Raw genomic sequence first — 21,207 nt, forward strand, 5'->3', positions numbered from 1 at the left:
AAGCGTGGCCCATGACTATGGAGCCTTGGCATTAGCATCATGAATTATCATGCATGCATGCATTTAATTATTAATGACCGAACCAATAAAAGAATGCATGCATGAAACATTTAATTACTAATGCTAATTGAAAATGAATGCATGCATGAAAATTATTAAAGCCAATGAATTAAATGAATGAATGCTTTAACATTAATGCATAGCATTATTAATTAAAGCCATACATTTATTTTGCAATTGGCTTTATTAATTAAAAGCCAATGAAATGTATGCATGAAGCATTGAATTATTAATGCCAATGAAATGAATGAATGAACGCTAACATTAGGTAAATGGCATTAATAATTAAATAGAATGAAAGCATGAAATTGGCATCAGGAAAGTAAATGAATTGTATGTAACGTTCATATAAATGAACGGAGCGCTCATCAAAAGAAGGGCGCACCATGAGGAGCCACCAATGAGTGTTCAATCATTCAAGGAAGGCTATGTAGCGCTCAAAATTGCAACGGAGCGCCCAAGAGGAGTGCTGACCAAGGGAAGCTGAACGCGCACCAAAACAAGGAAAGGTAGCGCTATGTTCACTATTTTACCTTTTACAGGCTTCCAAGCCAAGGATTAAAGGGGGAACCAAGGCAGCATGTGAGCGCTACGTTCACAATTTTAACTGAGCGATGTGGGCAATGAGAATTGGCACGTGAAGGGCGCACCAAAGGGAATGAATGCTACGTTCATTAATCCAACTAAACGCTCCCCTGGGAGCTAGCCAACACCCTGACCCACTTGATCCAAATTCATCCAAGGCCAAATCCGGATCCACTCTTCTTCAAATCAAAAGCAAGCAAAGTCCAATATCATCACTCAAAGGCACAAAAGATAGTTAGAATAGGAATTTCATTTAATTGTAATTTGTTTTCAATTTCAATTTCATTTTTTATTTTGTAAAAGCCTATATAAAGGCATCTGTTCCATTTTAAAAAAGGGAGGCTGGCTCTAATAGAGAGCAGTAGGAGTAGGAGTATAATAGAAAGCTCTTATAAACACTTTTATTTCTCTGCACTGAATTCAATTTTGCTTATGCACTTTCAATCTCTACAATTCTCTTCTGCAATTTCTTTTTCTGCACTTTTACAATTTTCTTGAGCTGAGTTTTCTTTCTGTGCAATTTAAATTCTCTGCCTCCTTGCTAATTTCCTTTCTGAAATTTTACATGCGTTTGCTGTGAGCTTGATTTACATTTCTAAGCAATTTAAATTTTCCTGCACCTCAATTCCCTTTTCTGTTGATGCAATTTACTTTCCTTTGTCATTTAAGATTCTGTCACTTGTTCCAAGCTTAGATTTACTGCCTCTTTAATTTCCACTGCCCAATCCCCTTTACATTTACTGCAATTTACATTTCTTGTCATTTAAGCTTCTGTTCAATTTACATTCTGCCATTTACAATTTTCAGTCAATTTACTTTCTGTTGCTTCAATTTCACTTCAATTCACCAATGATAGCTTGACTAGACTAATCACTCACTAAATTTTCTTGATCCATCAATCCCTGTGAGATCGACCTCACTCTAAGTGAGTTTTACTACTTGATGCGACCCGGTACACTTGCCGGTGAGTTTTACTCTAGAGACATTTTGGCAGTCTTAGAGACTCTATCATAAAATATCTGCAGCTGAATCCAGTTTGAGAATATATCAAGAGGACACTTCCTGAGCATCAACTTGTACCTCTCCCAGACTTCATAGAGGGACTCATCTTCTCTCTGCCTGAAAATCTGAACATCCTTCCTCAGCTTTGTCAGCCTCTGAGGTGGAAAGAATTTGGTCAGAAACTTGTGACCACCTTATCCCAAGTATCCAAGCTCTCCTTGGACTGAGTGTCAAGCCACTATTTAGTCTTCATAATGTCATAGATCGGCAGGAAATTAGATATGAATATGTTTGAGTCTTCCTGTGGGAGTCTGTGAAACTGGTAATTCTGCTACACCAGAGAAATCAACTAAGGCTTCAACTCAAAGTTATTAGCAGTAATTGGGGGTACAACAATACTATTCCCATAGAAATTCTGACTATGAGCAGTGTACGAGCCAAGTGTTCTCTTAGGTTGTGCATGCATATTAGGAGTATTAACAACATTGGCGTTAATAGCATTATTGTTGTTGTTGAGCCCCATAGTGGACTCTTTAGCTTCTTTCTCAAAATTATCCCTGAGATTCTCACCAGCTTTGTAAGCTCTAGCTTGTTGCAAATGTCGCCTCAAGGTCCTTTCAATCTTAGGATCAAAGTCTAGAAGAGGTAACCTGGGTAAAAGAAATAAAATAAAATAACAGAATAAATTAAACAGAAAATTCAAACAACTAATAATAAAAAAAGGTATAAAATTCAAACAAAAAAATAACTAGGAGAAATAAAACAACTAAGGGGACACCAAACTTAATTTCAGAAATTAAGAGAAAAATATTTTCAATAAAAGAAAGCCAAAGTTTTGAAAATTTAAAGGAGAAAAAATTATATGAAATTAAAGCAAAAATGCCTAATTTAAGAAATCAAACAACCAGAAGTTGTCAATCATAGTCAATCCCCGGTAACGGTGCCAAAAACTTGGTGTGGAATTCGAATGTCCACAAACTAACCGGCAAGTGCACCGGGTCGTACCAAGTAATACCTCAAGTGAGTGAGGATCGATCCCACGAGGATTGAAGGACCAAGCAACAATAGTTGAGTGATTCACTTAGTCAGACAAGCAGAAAAGAGTGTTTTGAGGTTCCAATTACTTTAAACACTAAATCAGAAATTCAGAAGGCAAATAGTAAATTTGGTGCGAAAGATATATGAGAGAACAGTTAAGGTTTCAGAGTTGTTTACTTTCCGGATTTCTAGTTCTTACTAACTATTTTGAATCATGCAAGATTCAATTCATGGCAAACTGTAATTGACTAAAACCTAATTCTTTAGTAATTTAGTCTCCTCTAACGTAGTAAATAGCCAATTCCTTAGTCACTTAATTTTGATTAGAGGTTCAGGTCCAAATTTAGTTTATTAGCCACAAAAACCGTAATTACTCAAATATAAGAGGATTATATGTCACGTATCCCCTTAAGTCCAAGCAATTAGTGTTTAGGAGGAATTACTTTCAAGCTTTTATCCAAGTAAATAACTTTTCCAAGATTTAACAAGAACGCAAGTAAAAAAAGGTTATCTTCCAATATACCCTAATCCCTAAGATGAAGAATGAAAGCAAATCCTTGAAATTGAAATCAGTACATTAATTAAAATAGAGTGGCAATAGTATTAATCCATAGAATAAACAGAGCTCCTAACCTTAACAAGGAGATTTAGTTGCTCATGACTCAAAGAAAAGTTAGGGTTCCAAGGTGTGTGAAAAGTAGAATGAGGTAGAGAGAGAATAACTAATGTCTAAAACTCTAAAATAAAATGAAATACAATAATAATGTCTAAACTCTAAAAGATTATGTTTGTAAATAAAACTAACTAAGAGAGAATAAAATAAAATAAATTATTAACCAAATCTTCATCCAACGGAGCCTTCATTAATGTTCAATTTTACGCTATTGGTTTTGGCATTTAGCACCCCTGGGGCAGAGAGGCTTTTGTCATCCTGGCACTAAACACCAGGCTCGGCGTTTAGCGCCGACAACTTCTGATTTTGGACATGAATTAGGACGTCTCCTGCACTAAAGCGTTTAGCGCTAACTCAGCAGAGAGCTTGCACGCGGTACGAGGCATCTGGCGCCAAACACACAGTAGTGGTGTTTTGCGCCAGCTTGGCAGCAACGAATTTTCTCCTTTTCCTTCTGCACGAGCTCTGCCAAACTTGTCCGGATTTTTTCTGAAATAAATAAAACCGCAATGCGCCTCAAAGTAGCTTCCAAATAGGCTTCAAACACTAAGAACTCAACAAAACTTAATAAATTCATATAAAAAAATAAATAGAAAATAAAGAGAGGATGTTCATGCATCAACGAGTATCCGGAGATACAGGAGCAGATTCAGAGGAAGGGTTGGGAGATTCTGTGCAACCCCGTGACTGCTGATGCGTGAGCATCTTTTCCTTATTTTCCTATTTTTTTAGATATGAATTTATTGACTTTTATTTAGATTTTAGTGTTTGAAAGTGGATGCTGCCAACCCTGACTTCCTCGCACTCCAATGAGCATAACTTGAGCTATAGAGGTCCAGTTAATGCAGTTCTAAAGGCGTTAGAAATCCAACTTCCAGAGCTTTCCAACAATATATAATAGTCTATACTTTTCTTCTGGTATCACAGCACTAAACGCCACGACTTGGCGTTTAGCACCAGGTACCTTGTAACTAGCACCCAAGCCACTGCCTCGTAAGGCGCTAAACGCCGAGCCTAGCATTTAGCTCCAGGAAGACAGCAACGAGTGAAAGATTTCTGCCTCGAAGGGCGCTAAACACAGATTCTGGCATTTAGTGCCAGTAGCGCGGATCCAAGTTTAAGGAAAGGGATTCATTAGCTAGATTTGGGTCATATTTATTTTATTTTGTTTTGTTTTAGTTATTTTTATTCCCAAACACAATCTTTTGGGCTTTAGTAATTGTTATTCTATTTTATTTTCAAATCAAATTAGGTTAATTATAAAAGAGAAAATATTTAGCCCTTCAGGGGATCTTCTCTCTTCCGCACTTTCATATTTTCTGAATCCTAGTTTTCTCTCGAAGTCATGAGCCACTAAACCTCCTTGGTTGAGGTTAGGAGCTCTGTTTATTTCTATTGATTAAGACTATTATGGTTCTATTTTAATTAATGTATTGATTCAGTTTCAAGGATTACTTTCATTTTTCATCTTATGAATCTGGGTAGATCAGAAGAATAACCCTTATTCTATATGCGTTCTTGTGATTCTTGGAAGAGTTATCTCACTTGAAAACTAGCTTGAAAGTAAATTCCTCCTAAATTGCTAATTACTTGGACTTAACAGGATACGTCATTTAATCCTCTTATATCTGGGTAATTAGAGTTTTTGTGGCCAATAAACTAGAATTGAACCTAACCCTCTAATTGAAATTAAGTGACCAAGACATTGACGGTTAACTAGGTTAGAGAAAATTAAATCACTAAGGAATTACAGTTTAGTTACTTACAGTTTACCATGAAATGAATCTTGCATGATTAAAATAGTTGGTAAGAAAACTTAACCCGGACGAATAAATAACTCCGAAACCTTAACTGTTTTCTTACATATATTTCACACAAATCTCACTGTTTGCGTTCTCTACATTTTGAATTACTGTTTAATGCTTTTGAACCCTTAAACATCACTTTCTGCTTGCCTGACTAAGTGATTCATTCAACTATTGTTGCTCACTCCATCAATCCTCGTGGGATAGACCCTCACTCACCTAAGGTATTACTTGGTACGACCCGGTGTACTTGCTGGTTGGACTTTGATTTCCACACCAATTGCAGTAGGCCGTTTGATTGTCCAACAGTTCTACGCTAATGCTTGGGTCACTTACAAGCATGTCAAAGGTGTGAACCCCGACTCGAAGAACTGGCACACCATGGTCCAAGGGAGGATCCTGGAGTTTGGTCCAGAGAGAATGAGGGAGGTGTTTCAGTTGCCTCCGACTAGAGAAGACCCTCACTCTTAGACTAAAATACTTGTTGACATATGCCTCTCCGAAGAACAGTGGAGGCATGATGCTAAGGGACAATCATACCAGCTGGGGAGGCACGATCTGAGGCCAGTTGCTAGGGGATGGTTGGAGTTCATTCAGTGCTCCATCATTCTTATGAGTAACCAGTTCGAGGTTACCATTGACCGAGCAGTGATGATTCACTACATCATGCTCGGTAATGAGGTGGAGGTGCATCACGTGATTCCTCAGGAGTTGTACAGCATTGCCATGAAGGCATCTACTTCTACCAGGCTAGCATTTCCCCACATCATTTTTTGCCTATGTGATGCTGCTCGAGTATGCATTGATCGTAACAACCCCATTGACATTGAGAGGCCATTCACTAGGAGGGGTATGGAGTATGCTAAGGAGTATCCCCGAGTGCCACCTTAGGAGCTAGTTCTCCCTCCTCAGCAGGAGCAGCCTTAGATGCCTTAGGGATACTATTTTCCTCCATGGGATTATTGGGATCAGTTGACATCATCTATTGGGCATCTAGCCTCTTCCATTGACCAACTGAGGCTGGACCATGAGGGCTACTCTGCCTTCCTTCAACAGCTAGTGGAGGAGCAACAGAGCCAGCAGCGGGAGTTGGAGCAGTTGAGGCGTGATCTTGGAGCTTCCAAAGGATTCCTTGGAGGGAGCAACTACCATAATGACTGAGGTGGTTTAGTTCCTTTTATGTTATTTTCCTATTTCAGTTCTTATGTGATTTATCCCCTGTTTTCTAGTGCTTTATAGTGTCTTTTGCATGATCCTGTTTAGAGTCAATAGTTCTATTTATATTTAGTAGTTTTAATTATCTTTAAAAATTCTGCTTTTGAAGATATCTCATGTATGCTCACTGAGCTTGAAAAAGAAAAAGAAAAGTGGTGTAATTACATGAGAAATTGAGTTAAATATTCTAAATTGCCATATTTATCTTGATGTGGTGGTATTATCTGTGGCTCTGAATGTATGAAAAGAATAGTGCATAATTGGTATTGAAGTTAAGAGTATTGATTCTTGAGGTATATAAATTTAGAGAAGTATTATGGATTCTCTAAATTAAACAAGAAATTAATCCTTGAAGAAAAATAGACAGCAAAGAGAAAAAGAATATAAAAAGAAAGGTCCAAGGCTCTAAGCATCAATGGCTAGGAAGGCCAAATGTGATTAAAATCTTAAAGAGTTGTTTTCCTAGCCATATGCTTATGGTGTGAATGTGTCAAGGAATTCTTGAGGCAGAGCACTAAGAGTCGAGAACAAGTGCAAATAAATAGTATGCCAAAGTCTCTGAGCACCACTGACTGGAAAAAATAAAAAGAAAAATCAGAACTCGAAGACTTCCCAGTTAAGTACTTGTGGTGTTTTTGTGTCAAGTTAAGCTTGAGATAAAACATTTAGAAGTCAAGGCTCAAGGTGCAAAGCACCAAAGAAAAGATAAGAAAAATATTGTGTTCAAGGATTAATCAAAGGTTAAAAAGGAAGAGAATTCATAATATTATCCGAGTTCTAGTTTTGAAGGACGTTGACATTTTCTGAGCTTCAAAGGATAGTGAGATGCCGAAATTATTCAGGATTACAGTGTCATCAACCTCACTCAGTGAATGAACAGGAGCTTAACTGAAACTCAATTCTTGGGCAATTTCACTTCTCAGTTCTATGTTGTTTTTAGTTGCTTAAGGACAAGCAACAATTCAAGTTTGGTGTTGTGATTTGTGAGCATCTTCTCTTTATTTTCTTATTATTTTAGATATAAATTTATTGTTTTTTATTGAGATTTTTGTGTTTGAAGCCTATTTGGATGCTACTTTGAGTCCCTCTATTGTTTTAAGTATTTCAGGTGAAGTTTAGACAGTTTGGCAGAGTTCGTGTACAAGTAAAGAGAAGAATTCTGAATCTGTTGAGCTAGCGCTAAACACCGTATCTAGCATTTAGTGCCCAAGTACTTTGTAACAGGTGCAACCATTCTGTTCAAGCGGCACTAAATGCGGACCTAGGCGTTTAGCGCCAGGTGCCTTGTAACTTGTGCGAGCTCACTGCCTCGAGGGGCGCTAAATGCCGAGCCTAGCGTTTAGTGCCAGGAAGACAGCAACGATTGGAAGCTCACTGCCTCAAGGGGCGTTAAACGCCGATTTTGGCATTTAGCACCAGTAGTGCGGATCTAATTTTAATGAAGGAGCTTTATTAGTTAGTTTTGGGTTATATTTATTTTATTTTGGTTATTTTTATTTACAAACAGAATCACTTGGGCTTTAGCAGTTATTATTTTATTTTATTTTCAAGTCAAATTAGGTTAGAAATAAAAGGGAAAAGATTTAGCCCTCTGGGCTCTTCTTTTCTTCTCGGCTCTTCTCCCAAAATTATAGCTTCTACATACTTTTGGAACCCTAGTTTTCTCTCTGAGTCATGAGCAACTAAACCTCCTTTGTTAAAGTTAGGAGCTCTGTTTATTCTATGGATTAAAACTATTGTCACTCTATTTAATTAATGTATTGATTACTTTCGTTCTTCATCTTATGAATTGGAGTGTATTAGAAAATAACTCTTGTTCTACATGAATTTTTGTTGAATCTTAGAAAAGTTATCTCACCTGAATACTAGCTTGAAAGTAAATTTCTCCTAAATCACTAATTGCCTGGACTTAATGGGATACGTGACATATAATCCTCTTATATTTGGGTAATTAGGGTTTTGTGGCTAATAAACTAGAATTGAAGCTAACCCTCTAATCTATATTAAGTAACCAAGGAATTGGCGGTTGACTAGGTTAGAGGAGACTAAATCACTAAGGAATTAGGGTTTAGTCAATTACAGTTTGCCATGAATTGAATCTTGCATGATTAAAATAGTTGGTAAGAAATATAAATCTGGAAAAATAAATATCTCTGAAACATTAACTGTTCTCTCACATATTTCTCATACTAAGTTCATTGTTTGCTTTCTAAATTTTTAATTTACTGTTTAATATTTTTGAACCCCAAAACACCAATTTCTGCTTGTTTGACTAAGTGGATCATTCAATTGTTGTTGCTTGGTCTATCAATCCTCGTGGGATTGACCCTCACTCACCTGAGGTATTAGTTGGTACGACCCGATGCACTTTCCGGTTAGTTTGTGGATTATAAATTCCGCACCAAAGACCTTAAGATAGAAATGAACTGAATGGATTGTGATTGAATTATGTATTTGGGATATTGATATGATTTGTGTATGATGAGTATATGAATTTGTATGTGTTGAGTTCTGAGTTTATGAAGTATAGGATAATGACAATGATAGTTGGGTTGTTGAGAATTGATGATGATTTTGTGATATTGATTTGAAATGAATTAATTGGTTGGAATGAGAAGTTGTGATATGTGTATGTATATGTATTCTAGGGAAAAAGATTGATGATTTGTTGATGTTTGTGAGGAATGGTGATAAACATGAATGTCAATTATGATAAAGGGTAAGAGTTGAGACTCCGGGTAAGATACAGTGGCGTTATCCACTTGCTCCGGGTAAGAGTTGAGATACCGGATAAGATGCAATGGCGTTATTCACTTTCTCAAGTAAGAGATGAAGAAGGAGAATGATGAGAATTGAGTTTAATTATGAATTTTGAATGAATATGATGATAATAATGAAGAGTAATGATGAGTAACTTGAATATGGTTTTTGAAGTGAATTGAAACATGTTTGATAAAGAGAAAGAACTAGAAATTAGAAATGTTTATGGGGATCGTGGTGGTGTATCGCTTACAGATGGTGGAGATCGTGGTTATTTACCGCCCATGAGTGTGTGTTTTCCAATTGAAAATCTTGGGAGGATCTTGGTAGTGTACTGCTCGCAATGGTGGGGATCATGGTGGTGTACCGCTCACCAGGTATGGATCGTGGTGGTGTACCTGCCTACCGGTTTTCAAGAGAACGATATCCGGGTTAGCTACCGGATGTGTCGAGTTCTGGTAAAGTAACTGACACGTGAGCTCATGGGCTCAGTGCCAGTAGGACAGCCATGCATCATATGCATTTGTATGTTTTGCTTGAGTGTGCATTGTTTTGGTTTGCTTAACTGCTTAGCTCTGAATATCTGCTATTTGTTCTACTTGCTGTAACTGCTATCTATATTTGTGCCTTCTTTGTATGTTTTGTATGTGTTTGCAACTGAAAGATCCCTCATGCTGGCGGAGGTGACGTTGAGGGTAGTTCCACCAGTGATTCGGAGGGTTGGAGGAGACGGAAAATGAAGTGTTAGGTTAAAGTTAAGCTTAGAATTTGAATACATTAGATAGTTTTATATAATTTCTGGTTTAGTCAGATCTTAAGTTTAAATCTAAGTGTCAAAGTTCTAGGATTGCCTTTGTCTTTTCTGGGACCTTATATATTAACTATGCGGGCACCTTTACCATACTGAGAACTCCCGGTTCTCATTCCATACATGTACTATTTTTTTAGATGCAGGTCGAGAGGCACCGCACTGAGCATTCTGGAGACTCGTGGAAGCGAAGAACTCTTGGGACTTAGTGTTTGTATTTTATTTACGTGTATATATATATATATATAGATTCTCTGCATTGTATATTTTGTACCTTGACCCTTTTAAAGGTCGACTTGGAGAAACAGGTGTCTGTTTTATATTTTGGGATGCTTTCGGGTTATATATATATATATATATATATATATATATATATATTCTGACCGGCCTTTGCTTCAGAGTCCAGAGCTTGTTATTTGTATCTTTTGGAATTCTGGTTTTATATTTGATCCTTTTTCGTTCAATTTTATCTACCTTTCTGTGTTGATCCAATTGTGAGTGATGCGCCTTTCTGTTGGTGTTTTGTTCAACTTCTTTTTCAAGACTTCTAGTTATAATTTCTTTCGACTATATTTATATACATATTTTTTTAGAGGTCATCATGTCTCACCACCTCTTATTTACGTCCTAGACATAAAACTCTGTGTAGTAGGGTGTTACAGATAGTATAACTCATTTTTACAAAAATAATTATATTTTCGCACTCTAAATAATTTTTCGAATTAAAATCTTATCTGTAAATTTTTAAATTAAAAACTTTGAATATTTAATCAATTAACTCAAAACGAGTGGTTTAAAGCATCTTAAATCCAAATTTTAATAAATAATTGACTAAACAATTTTTCAAGTTTTACACGAATCTACTTGCATCCTATGATACACGGACACTGACACGGATACGGGACACACCGACACACGAATTTTAAAATTTTACATGACACGGGGACACGCATATATATAAAATATAAAGTATTTTTTAGATAAATTGTAATGATATTTGATATTTTATTAATATTAAAATATAAATTAAAATTTTTAATTATTTTTAATGTCTTATTTTAATTATATCAAGTATTTAAAATATTTTTTGTTTTAATAAATAATAATATATACTATATCTAAATTTATTTTTAGAATATATGTTAAAAACAAGACTGGACACGCGGACACGTGATAGTATTTAGGTGTGTCCAGACGTGTCTGTAGAAGGATTTTTTATTTTTTATTAAGACAGAGTTGGACACAGCAGACACGCGTGTCGGACAAGTGTCGATGAGTGTCGTGTTCGAAATGTGTCCGACACACGGACACGATAACTCAGAGAAGTGTCCGTGCTTCATAGCTTGCATCTAACTTTTTTTTTTCCAATAACTTTCATCAATGGCATATCCATTCTCCAATTCTCTCTCTTTTCCTCCACTTTGGTACCCCATTAGCTCCCGATCCTCGTAGTTTGATTCCTCCTTATGCAATTGAAGATCATCAATTTCTTGCTTTAAGTTTGATTTATTTTGCACTTAGTTCAAACGACATTGGTTAAGAATGTGAAAGTGAAAAAGACAAAAAGTTTTTTTTATGTATTCAATGCAAAAAAAAATTAAAGAAATTTATCTCCAACGAATAAGAAAAAATTATTATAAAAGACCATAAAAAAATTTAATTATTAAAAAAAATTATATTAAAATTATTAAAAGATTAATTTTTATAATATTTAAAAAAATACCAAATACTTTTTATAAAAAGACAAATATACCTTAGATTATTTTCTTTTTAACTCTTCAATTTTGATTTCACTTAAATTTTAAATTAGTACCATGTTGACAACAAAAGAAATTCAATTAAAGAAAGAGAGAAGGATTCAAACTTGTTGCGTGATACCACATGGATCAGAGGAAAAAAGTTATGTGCCCCCCACACTGGTATGAGTTTTAATTATTGTTAACTCTTACATAGTTACATTCCATTTTCTAGACTGAATTTTCTCCAGTGCCATTTGTTTTTCCGCCGAACTGGTATAAGTGATTGGTCTTTCCGGGTGATTGATGAGTTATATTATTCTATTATTTTCTTTCATTGCAGTTGAAACTCCCATGGAAATAAGCAAATTATATTGCTCAGTAAAAAACAAAAAATTGTTCACTCTATGCCATAAGTAAATTAATTAATATTCATTTTTTTTCTCTCTTAATTCTTATCCTGCCTTTTTTGTGCACTGCTGATTTTATATTTGAATTCTCTAAATTTTTAATTTTATTTTAAAGGATAAAGTGTGATCTTTTATTTTTGAATAGTTTTTTTTTATATTTTTTTAGTCTCACCTATAAAATAAACGGTGAAAAGTCACACTTTACCTTTTAAAGTGAAAATTCAAAATTATTTAGAGGATCCAAATTCGTTGGCTTTTGGGATATGAAGTGAAATAGTGAAGTTATTTATGATACAAATTCAAATAGAACTCAAAAAATAAGGTTCATAAATTGAATTGATGCAGAAAGACATCGTTGCAAGAAAGAGAAAGAGGGAGAAAAAAAGATTCCAGAGTCATAACAAGATTTTCAAATCACATTGCTCATACATTTTATCACAATGATGATTAAAGAGTTGTAAAAGAGTTAAATAAAAGTTACAGAATTTACTAATGGTGAATTGGTGGATTGGAAAAATAAATTTATGTTATAAATAAAAAATGTATCAAATATTCCTTTTAATAATTAAAATTTTTAACGATCTTTTAGAGTAATTTTTTCAATAAAAAATTCTAACACTAATTATCTTCCTGAAAAATGAGGACAATAACACATGAATAAAGAAAAAAGAATTATTGTCATTTTTAGATTTTTTTTAAAGGAGAAAATTTAGTGTAATAATTTACTAATTTTTTTACATTTATAAATTCACTTTACAAGCATATAAATGCACCTGTTTATATTTAACTGGTTGATAAGGTAGTTTTATATTGTTGGATACTAATTAAAGTCAGTAATTACTAATTTGATACAATAATACACATTGCATGTCCACTCATATCCAACCCAACCATGATATTTGTAGCTTGGATAATTTAAGGATGGGGTTTCAAGTATCAACCACTCATCATGAAGGAATAATCTTTTGTACTTCCACCTTTGTTTATTTATCATCAAACTAACCCTAGTGGTGCTTGTATGATATGATCTACCTCCGTATTGTTCGATGCTATATAATCTGATTATACATGAAGTTCTGTACTTGAGATGCCCATACGTTTTGATTTGAGGGGTAAGGATTGCCAAGCAAGTAACTTTCTTTTTTAAAAATATTTCTCTCTTTTTTAACTAAGTGTCACTGCTTGGGCCTTAAACTATCAACATCAAGTATTTTGGGTGGAAATTGTCGTCTCTAGCTAATCCAACTTACAGGGGACCCACATATCGGAATCTTTAAGATATTAATTGCCTGCAGTTTTTCACCATGGTTGTTACCTTCGTTATTGCTTGGTTACTTTGGAAATTTTAGTTTTTAATAAAATAGATTTCAAAAAAGGAAAGCAATATTTTAAACCTCTAAAAAATTATTTTTACATGATAAAATACACTAGATATAAAAAGGGATATTTTATAAAAGACCCAGAATTAGATCATCATGCCATTTTGTTTTTGTAAACTTGATTAAAATGTTTTAATTTAAACATAAAACTCCAATTTAATAAGCTTAATTATTTTATCGATTCTTATAATATTATTAAATTTTTAATTAATTTTTTACGAGTTAAATATTTATAATTGAATCTCTATATTTCAGATAAAAATTGAAAAAATTGTCAATTTGGCCCTTGTTAACTATGATTTTGTTAAAAGATACGAAATATTCTTGGAATATTTGTTTTTGTAATCGATTTAAGGTTGATTGTGAAATATTCTAGAAGCAAATAATCTAAAATTATTGCATGTTTTTCTAAAAAATCACAACTAGCAAGGAGTTGATGATTAAACATTTTTAATTAATATAGAGACTCAATTATACACTACAAAAAATTTGTTGGATATTATTGGATTTATTGGTGAATTTATTAACAATATCCACTGGTAATTCTTTATCGTTAGAATAAATCTAACAATAGGCAGATTTTTTCATCCGCTGCTAATTATCAACAAAAAAATTTTATCAATAATTTTTATCGTTAGATTTATCTCTCGATAAATTTAATAATAATTAAATTAATAACTACCGGCGTATTTAACCCACGGTAAATTCACTGGTAAACTTAAATTTTAAATTTTTTTAAACAATCCAATCCAATCCGATCTAATTTCAAACGGTGCGTGTAAAATTCGAGAAATTAGTAAATAACTAGCAAATAAATTAATTATTTTCTAGCAAATTAGAAAATAGAATTTTATAGTTTAAAGAGATAGAGAAAATTAAAATAAGAAATGTGACACTAATTTTAAAAAATTTGACCCAAAATTGAACCAAATAGACCAAACCGAACCGAACCGAGCCCGTATTGGGTCCAAAGCTCAACATATATAAACCCAAAGTTAGGCTTTTCAGCCACAAATCTCTCCCCATTTGAACTCCACCCAGCTGAGAAGAAGAAGAGAAGAATGGGGTTTGGCATTATTCACCACAATATTAAATCACCAATAACTTTTGATCCGGAACTCCGATTGATGAGCCGTCAGCAGCCACACGTTTCTCTCGAAATTCTCTACGAAACCCACCCAACAACTGGTAAGAAAACAGCTATTTCTCTCCCAGTATCTCTCTCCTTAAATTCAAAAATATTAGGTTCTTGGACTTTGAGATTTTGGATTTAATGATGTTAGGTGTGCTCAAGTAGTGCAGAATCACTGGGCCTTGTCCCAATTCACCGTTGATAAGGTGAGAAATTTTTAAACCTTGTGAAATTGTGTATATAGCAAACCCTATATTGATTTAGTGGTGTTTATATGATATTAGATGAAATTATATGTATCGGTGGCAAATTTGTTGAGTTGAAAGCTAAATTTTCTGTTTGGAGAGATTTGGAGCTTTGGGTTTTATGCAACGGTGGTCATTTGTGGCGTTTCGAGCATAGGAGAGAAATCGGCCTCTCGTATATAATATGTACGGTGTCGTGAAAACTTAGGCTAAACAACTTAGGATAAGCTGAACATGGTGAAATTGATAAATGTCAGTGGCTTCAGTGAAAGGTTGAACTTGTTATAATGTGTAATGATGATTGATGATAATGAGGACTTGTGTTATAGATGTCGTGGTATTTGTTGAATTGTATTGTTGATTTGGGAATGGGTTGATGATATGGAAATTTGTAAATTGTTGATAATGATGAACCATGATGATGATAGTTGAGTATATGATTGTGAGTTGAAGATGCTATGCTTATTGGAGTTGTGTATTAGGATAATATGGAATGAATTGAACATTGAAATGTGAATTGGTATGTTTAGATGCTGTCAAAAAGTTTAGAGTTTTGGTATTGAGTTATGAGATTGGTGAAAATAGAGGTTTGGTAAACTTTGTAAAAATTTGATTTTTAGCCGAACTTCGGTGAGCCATAAGTTGGCTTCTAGATCCCAAATTATTTCAAACTTATTTCAAATGAAAATTGGGTCCGTGAAGTTTACGCCGTTTGAAGAACGGAAGAAAAATGATTTAAAACAAAAAAGTTATGCGCGTCGGAAGTTTAGGATTCAAAATTGAAATTCTGCATGTTTTCAACTTAGTTAAATTTTTTTATAAAATGTATGTGAAGAACTGAAGATTGATGGTTTAGAATTCAGAATAAATCCTCGTTGCAAGTATAGTTTCTAAACCAAGCAATCAACCTTTCTTACAAACGTTTTGGTTGTCACAAGTAACAAACCCCTAAATAAATTGATAACCGAAGTATTTAACCTCGGGTCGTCTTCTCAAGGAACTGCAGGGAAGTATGTTCTTATTATTGGTTATGAGTTTGTAAATTGGAGTTTTGGAGTTTGGGCAATGGACACAGGTATATTTATAAATTAAAGCAATAAAAATAAATAAGAAATTTTATTGTAATTAAATTAAAAACCTTGACCCGGAGAAGATTAATCGGAAGTTCTATCCTTGTTGGATTTTTCTCAAGATCGATTGATAATTGAAGGTTGCTTCTACTTAGTTATCCTTTACCAAGTAAAGTAAAAGAAAGTCAAGTAAGTTGGAAGTCTACTTCTATTCACAAGTTCTAATTCTCTCCCTTGGGAAGGATTAGTGTTAGTGACTAGAGAGCCAGCCAACGATAAACCCAATTACAATTTAACTCTTGAGTAATTCAACTCAAGGGTCTCCGAATATTAATCAACTCTAAAATCAAGTTAGGATCCAACTTAGAACATTAATTAATAACAAACAATAGAAGAAGTGATAAATCTGAAATACCTCAATTATATTAAATAAAATATTCAAATCTTAACATGGAAAAGTTCATAAGCCAATTAGGCAACATAACTAATACAAGCATTAAAGTATCTGAAAATAAGAGATAAATATAAAGTAAAAAAAATATTGAACCTGATGAAGAGTTGAATCCTAAATCCTTTAAGAGAAATCCTAATCTTAAAACCTAAGAGAGAGGAGAGAACCTCTCTCTCTAAAAACTACATCTAAATTATGAAAAGTGAATTATGAAAAGCATGATTATGAATGGATGCATTCCCCCACTTTATAGCCTCTAATCTGTGTGTTCTGGGCTAAAAACTGGGTCAAAAACATCTCAGAAATCACTCCCAGCGGTTTCTGTTACGTTCAGGTCTCGGGAAAGTGACGCGGAGGCATCGTCCACGCGTTCGCGCGGATTGCAATTCGCAGATACGACGCGGGCGCGTCATTCACGCGTTTGCATCGCCTAACGTCGGTGCAACTATGAAAAATTATATATCAAATCGAAGCCCCAAACGTTAGCTTTCCAATGCAACTAGAACCGCATCATTTGGACCTGTGTAGCTCAAGTTATGACCGTTTGAGTGCAGAGAGGTCAGGTTGGACAGCTTTAGCAGTTCCTTTAGTTTCTTGTATTCCTTCCACTTTTGCATGCTTCCTTTCCATCCTCTAAGCCATTCTTGCCGTGTAATCTCTGAAAACACTTAACACACATATCAAGGCATCTAATGGTGATAAGAGAGGATTAATATTAGCAATATAAAGGCCAAAGAAGCATGTTTTCAATCATAGCACAAAATCTGGAAAGAAAACATAAAGCATGCGATTAGTATGAATAAATGGGTAAAGAGTTGATAAAAACCACTCAATTAAGCATAAGATAAACCATAAAATAGTGGTTTATCAACCTCCCCACACTTAAACATTAGCATGTCCTCATGCTAAGCTCAAGAGAAGCTATAAAAGAAGTGAAGAGAAATGGTAGAATGTATGAAATGCAACCTATCTTATATGAATGTAACTACATGCAAAATGTTTCTACCTACTTGGTTAAAAGTAAATAAATCTTCCAAGAACAAATATGAATTGGATTTCACTAATTCAAATTACAAAATAGAGTACAAATATACTTGCAAGAAGAAAATAGCTCATGAAAGCCGGGAACAAGGAATCGAGCGTCGAACCCTCACCGGAAGTGTATACACTCTAATCACTCAAGTGTTTAAGGTCCGACTCTCTCAATTCTCTACTAACCTTGCTTTCTAAGGCTTGCTCTTCATCTAACAATCAACATAAATTTAATGCACAGATACACATATCAAGAGGTCTTTTAAGGGTTGTAATGGGGTTAGGGTCAAAGTAGGATTGTATTTGGCCAAGTGGACTAAAATCTGAATCCTTAATTAACTTAAACTTTCCACCTAACTTTAGACAATCCATGTAATCATAATATCACATCTAACTATCCATTAACCATGTTTTCCACGTATTCGTGCATTCTAATTTCAAGTACAGTACATATGCATTGCTTTCACCACTTACTTTGGGGCATTTTGTCCCCTTTTTGCTTAATTGCTCTTTTTTTTCACTTTTATATATATATATATATATATATATATATATATATATATATATATATATATATTTTCTTTTCTTTTCTTTTTCTCAATGCATATGATTAAATTATTGGATGCATGAATCATGTCCTAAACATTTTTTTTCACATTTTCAGAAAATTCTAACATACTCAATTCTCAAACCAAATGTTTCCAAATTCAACTTTCTCCATACTTAATTCATGAGCACTCTCACTAGTCTAAGCTAACCAAGGATTCAAATTAAGGACATTATTGTTTTCCGCTTAGAGTTAATGATGTGCTAAAGTAAAGAACAAAGGGGTATAATAGGCTCAACATTGGTTTGCAAAGAATAATGAAAGGGTAAGGCCATATGGGTATGTAAGCTCAGTGAAACAAAGGCCTCAATCATGTAAGTGTATGCATACATCAAACTATAGAAATATAGAATTAAGCAAGACAAAGATCACAATTTTAGAGAGAAAAACACACACCAAAAATAAAATATTGGTTGGTAAAATGCAACCAATTCAAATAGGCTCAAAAATCTCACAGATTTTGTGTGTTCGAGCTCTAAACCATGTTCCAGTATAATATTTCTTCAAACAAGTGTAACATTAAATTTTATTCAAATTAGTGAAATGCTCTTAAAAGGTTTCTTGAAAAAGAAAATATTACTTCAACCAAGTGGTAAAATATGCACAAAATCAAATAAGCATGCAATCAAACATGCAAATGCAATAACTAACAAGGAAAATAAACCATTGGTGTTGAGATAGAAGAGTAACTAACCCATGGAGATCGGTATCGACCTCCCCACACTTAAAGATTGCACCGTCCTCGGTGCATGCTGAGATGTGCAGGTGGACGGGTTATTCCAACTGATGCTTTTCTTCAAGGATTGTGCAGATGGACTTGTTTGTCTCCCCTTTTAGGAGTTTCTCCCTTTTTCTGTCTTCGGTGGTCAGCCTGAAAGAAGAGAAAAAGAAGAACAGTAACCCAGAAATAAAGATAAAATAAAATATGGTTGGGTTAATGCCAGATAATGAGGGTCTCAATTACATGGTAGCTACAACATGCAAATGAGAAAACAGTAGAAGTACATGGCAAATCAAGAATGCAAAAGTTTGCAAAAATAGGGAAGAGAGTGTGGGTAAGGAGAGATAATATAAATTCATGTCAATGTAAAAGTAATACAGGTATAAAAGATTGGCATTGATATAAATAATATTACCTATCCAAAATAAAACAAGTCACTAAGCACCCAAAATAATTCAAGAGAAGATGCAACAGTTAAATAAGAAAATTAACACCAAAGGTAAAATAATGAATTTAGAAAAGAAAAGAAAAATATGCACAAAATTAAGATGCAATGAATGAAATATGCAAATAAATTAAGTAAAATAGAATGAAGGTGAAAAGGAAGGAGAAGTGAAAGAAATAAAGTAAAAAAGAAAGAAGAAAAGATAGAAGAAATTAGGATTAGAAAAGAAAAGAGAAGATAATTGGCGCTGCTTTGGATGAGTTGTGCGGCGCAGGCGACGCAGACGCGTGAGTGACGCGGTCGCGTGGTGCAATAATTATCAAGTGACGCAGACGCGTGGGTCATGCGATCGCGTGGCCTTATTTGTGCGATTGGCGTGAGGGCAGCCTCGCGGTCGCGCAACTCTCTGTGTAAAATTCTTTTTGCCAAATTTTTGGGTGACGCGATCGCGTGGTGGACGCGATCGCGTGGATGGCCTTATTTCCAATATGACGCGGATGCGTGGGTGACGCGTTCGCGTGGGAGGACTTGGGCTTCTAGCACGAGTCCAGCCCTACTCCAGCACAACTTTCGGCCATACACCCCTTTTACGTCGATTTGTTGGAGCACGCGTTCGCGTGGGCGACGCGGACGCGTGGGAGGCTATTTTTCAAATGACGCGGCCGCGTGGTTGACGCGGTCGCGTGGATCAATTTGTGCCAAAGGCACGCCTCCAGCCACGCTCTCGCGTGACGCTCTGTTCAATTTTCTTTTCTTCCAAATGCACTGGCGACGCGGGCGCGTGGGGCATGCTATCGCGTCGCGTGCAATTTTTTTTAATAACGCAGTATGCAGAATGCAATGCTAATATGAATGTTATGCAAAACTCCAGGTTCAATACAATAAAATAAAATAAAACTCAAAAACAAATAAAACTAAATAAAAAATGAAAAAGGAACGATCATACCATGGTGGGTTGTCTCGCACCTAGCACTTTTAGTTAAAGTCCTTAAGTTGGACACTTGGTGAGCTCCCTATTATGGTGGCTTGTGCTTGTACTGATCCAGGAATCTCCACAATTGTTTGTACTTCCAGTAACCTCCGGGGTCCCAAACTAGGCGTATAAAGCCTTCAAGCAAGTCAAAGCAAGTGACAAGGCCCCAAGAGTGTTGACTGCAAAAATGAATTCCGGGGTCCCAATTCTTGCTTTTGCACCTGTCTTCTTGTTGATCATCTTTGTTCCAACCGGGTGGTACGCAGTCTAAATTCTCACTGAAGCAGCCAAACAACATCCTAGACCCATTCAATTGAGCTCTACACCAACCTTTGCGTTTAAACTTAAAGCTTCCAACTATAATGAATCTTGCAAGACAAAATTTACCACTGACCATCTTCCTCTTACTCTTAATGCCACAAAGAGCTCTAAGTTGACCATCTGTCTCAAGTAAACCATATTCAAGTGGAAAAGTAAAAGTTAAGGATAAGAGTTTTACCCACTTGAATGTTGTATTGGATGGTAATAGCTTTGGGGGAGAGGTCTCCAACAAGTTTGGCACGGAGATTTCAAGCTCCATTCCCTTAAGCTCTTCCTTGACAATTTCCACCTCCTTGCAAGCTTCTTCAGTTTTAACCTCGTCCTCTTGGTAGCTTTCCTTCAATTCAATCTCTTCTTTATTGCTCACCAAGGTCATGGGAGGTTGTGCTTCTTCTTTAATCTCCATCTCTTGATCAACCTCTACAAAGTCTTCAACCATGATCTGCCTTGGAGGTTGTATGCTCTCCTTAACATCAACATCTAACACCGTGGAAGGAGGCTCTGTGACTGGACTTTCCAATGGAGGTACAACATCTCTTAAGTCTGCAACCACTTCTTTCTTAATAATTGCTGCTTTGTCCAGTTGTTTAAGTATAAAATCGTACTCATCCTCGATGATTTTCTTTCCATGACAACTCCTTTCAACTACTCTTTCATCTTCAAGGGTCTCTCCTACCTTTACCCGTAGGGTCTCCTCTAGCTCTTTATGAAGTATGGATTCGCGAAGATGATTCCTTCT

General features: G+C 35.1%; 1 long non-coding RNA gene across 1 annotated transcript; it reads left to right on the forward strand.

Annotated features, from left to right (window-relative positions):
• The first annotated feature begins 14,502 nt into the window (after window positions 1–14,502).
• LOC140176509 (uncharacterized) lies at window positions 14,503–15,178 on the forward strand. The gene is made up of 3 exons (XR_011868114.1): window positions 14,503–14,659; window positions 14,755–14,809; window positions 14,888–15,178. It is a non-coding gene; the product is annotated as an uncharacterized lncRNA (long non-coding RNA).
• The last annotated feature ends 6,029 nt before the right edge of the window (window positions 15,179–21,207 follow it).

This window comes from Arachis hypogaea, chromosome 11 (genome assembly GCF_003086295.3).
Source record: "Arachis hypogaea cultivar Tifrunner chromosome 11, arahy.Tifrunner.gnm2.J5K5, whole genome shotgun sequence".
Classification (NCBI taxonomy): domain Eukaryota; kingdom Viridiplantae; phylum Streptophyta; class Magnoliopsida; order Fabales; family Fabaceae; genus Arachis; species Arachis hypogaea.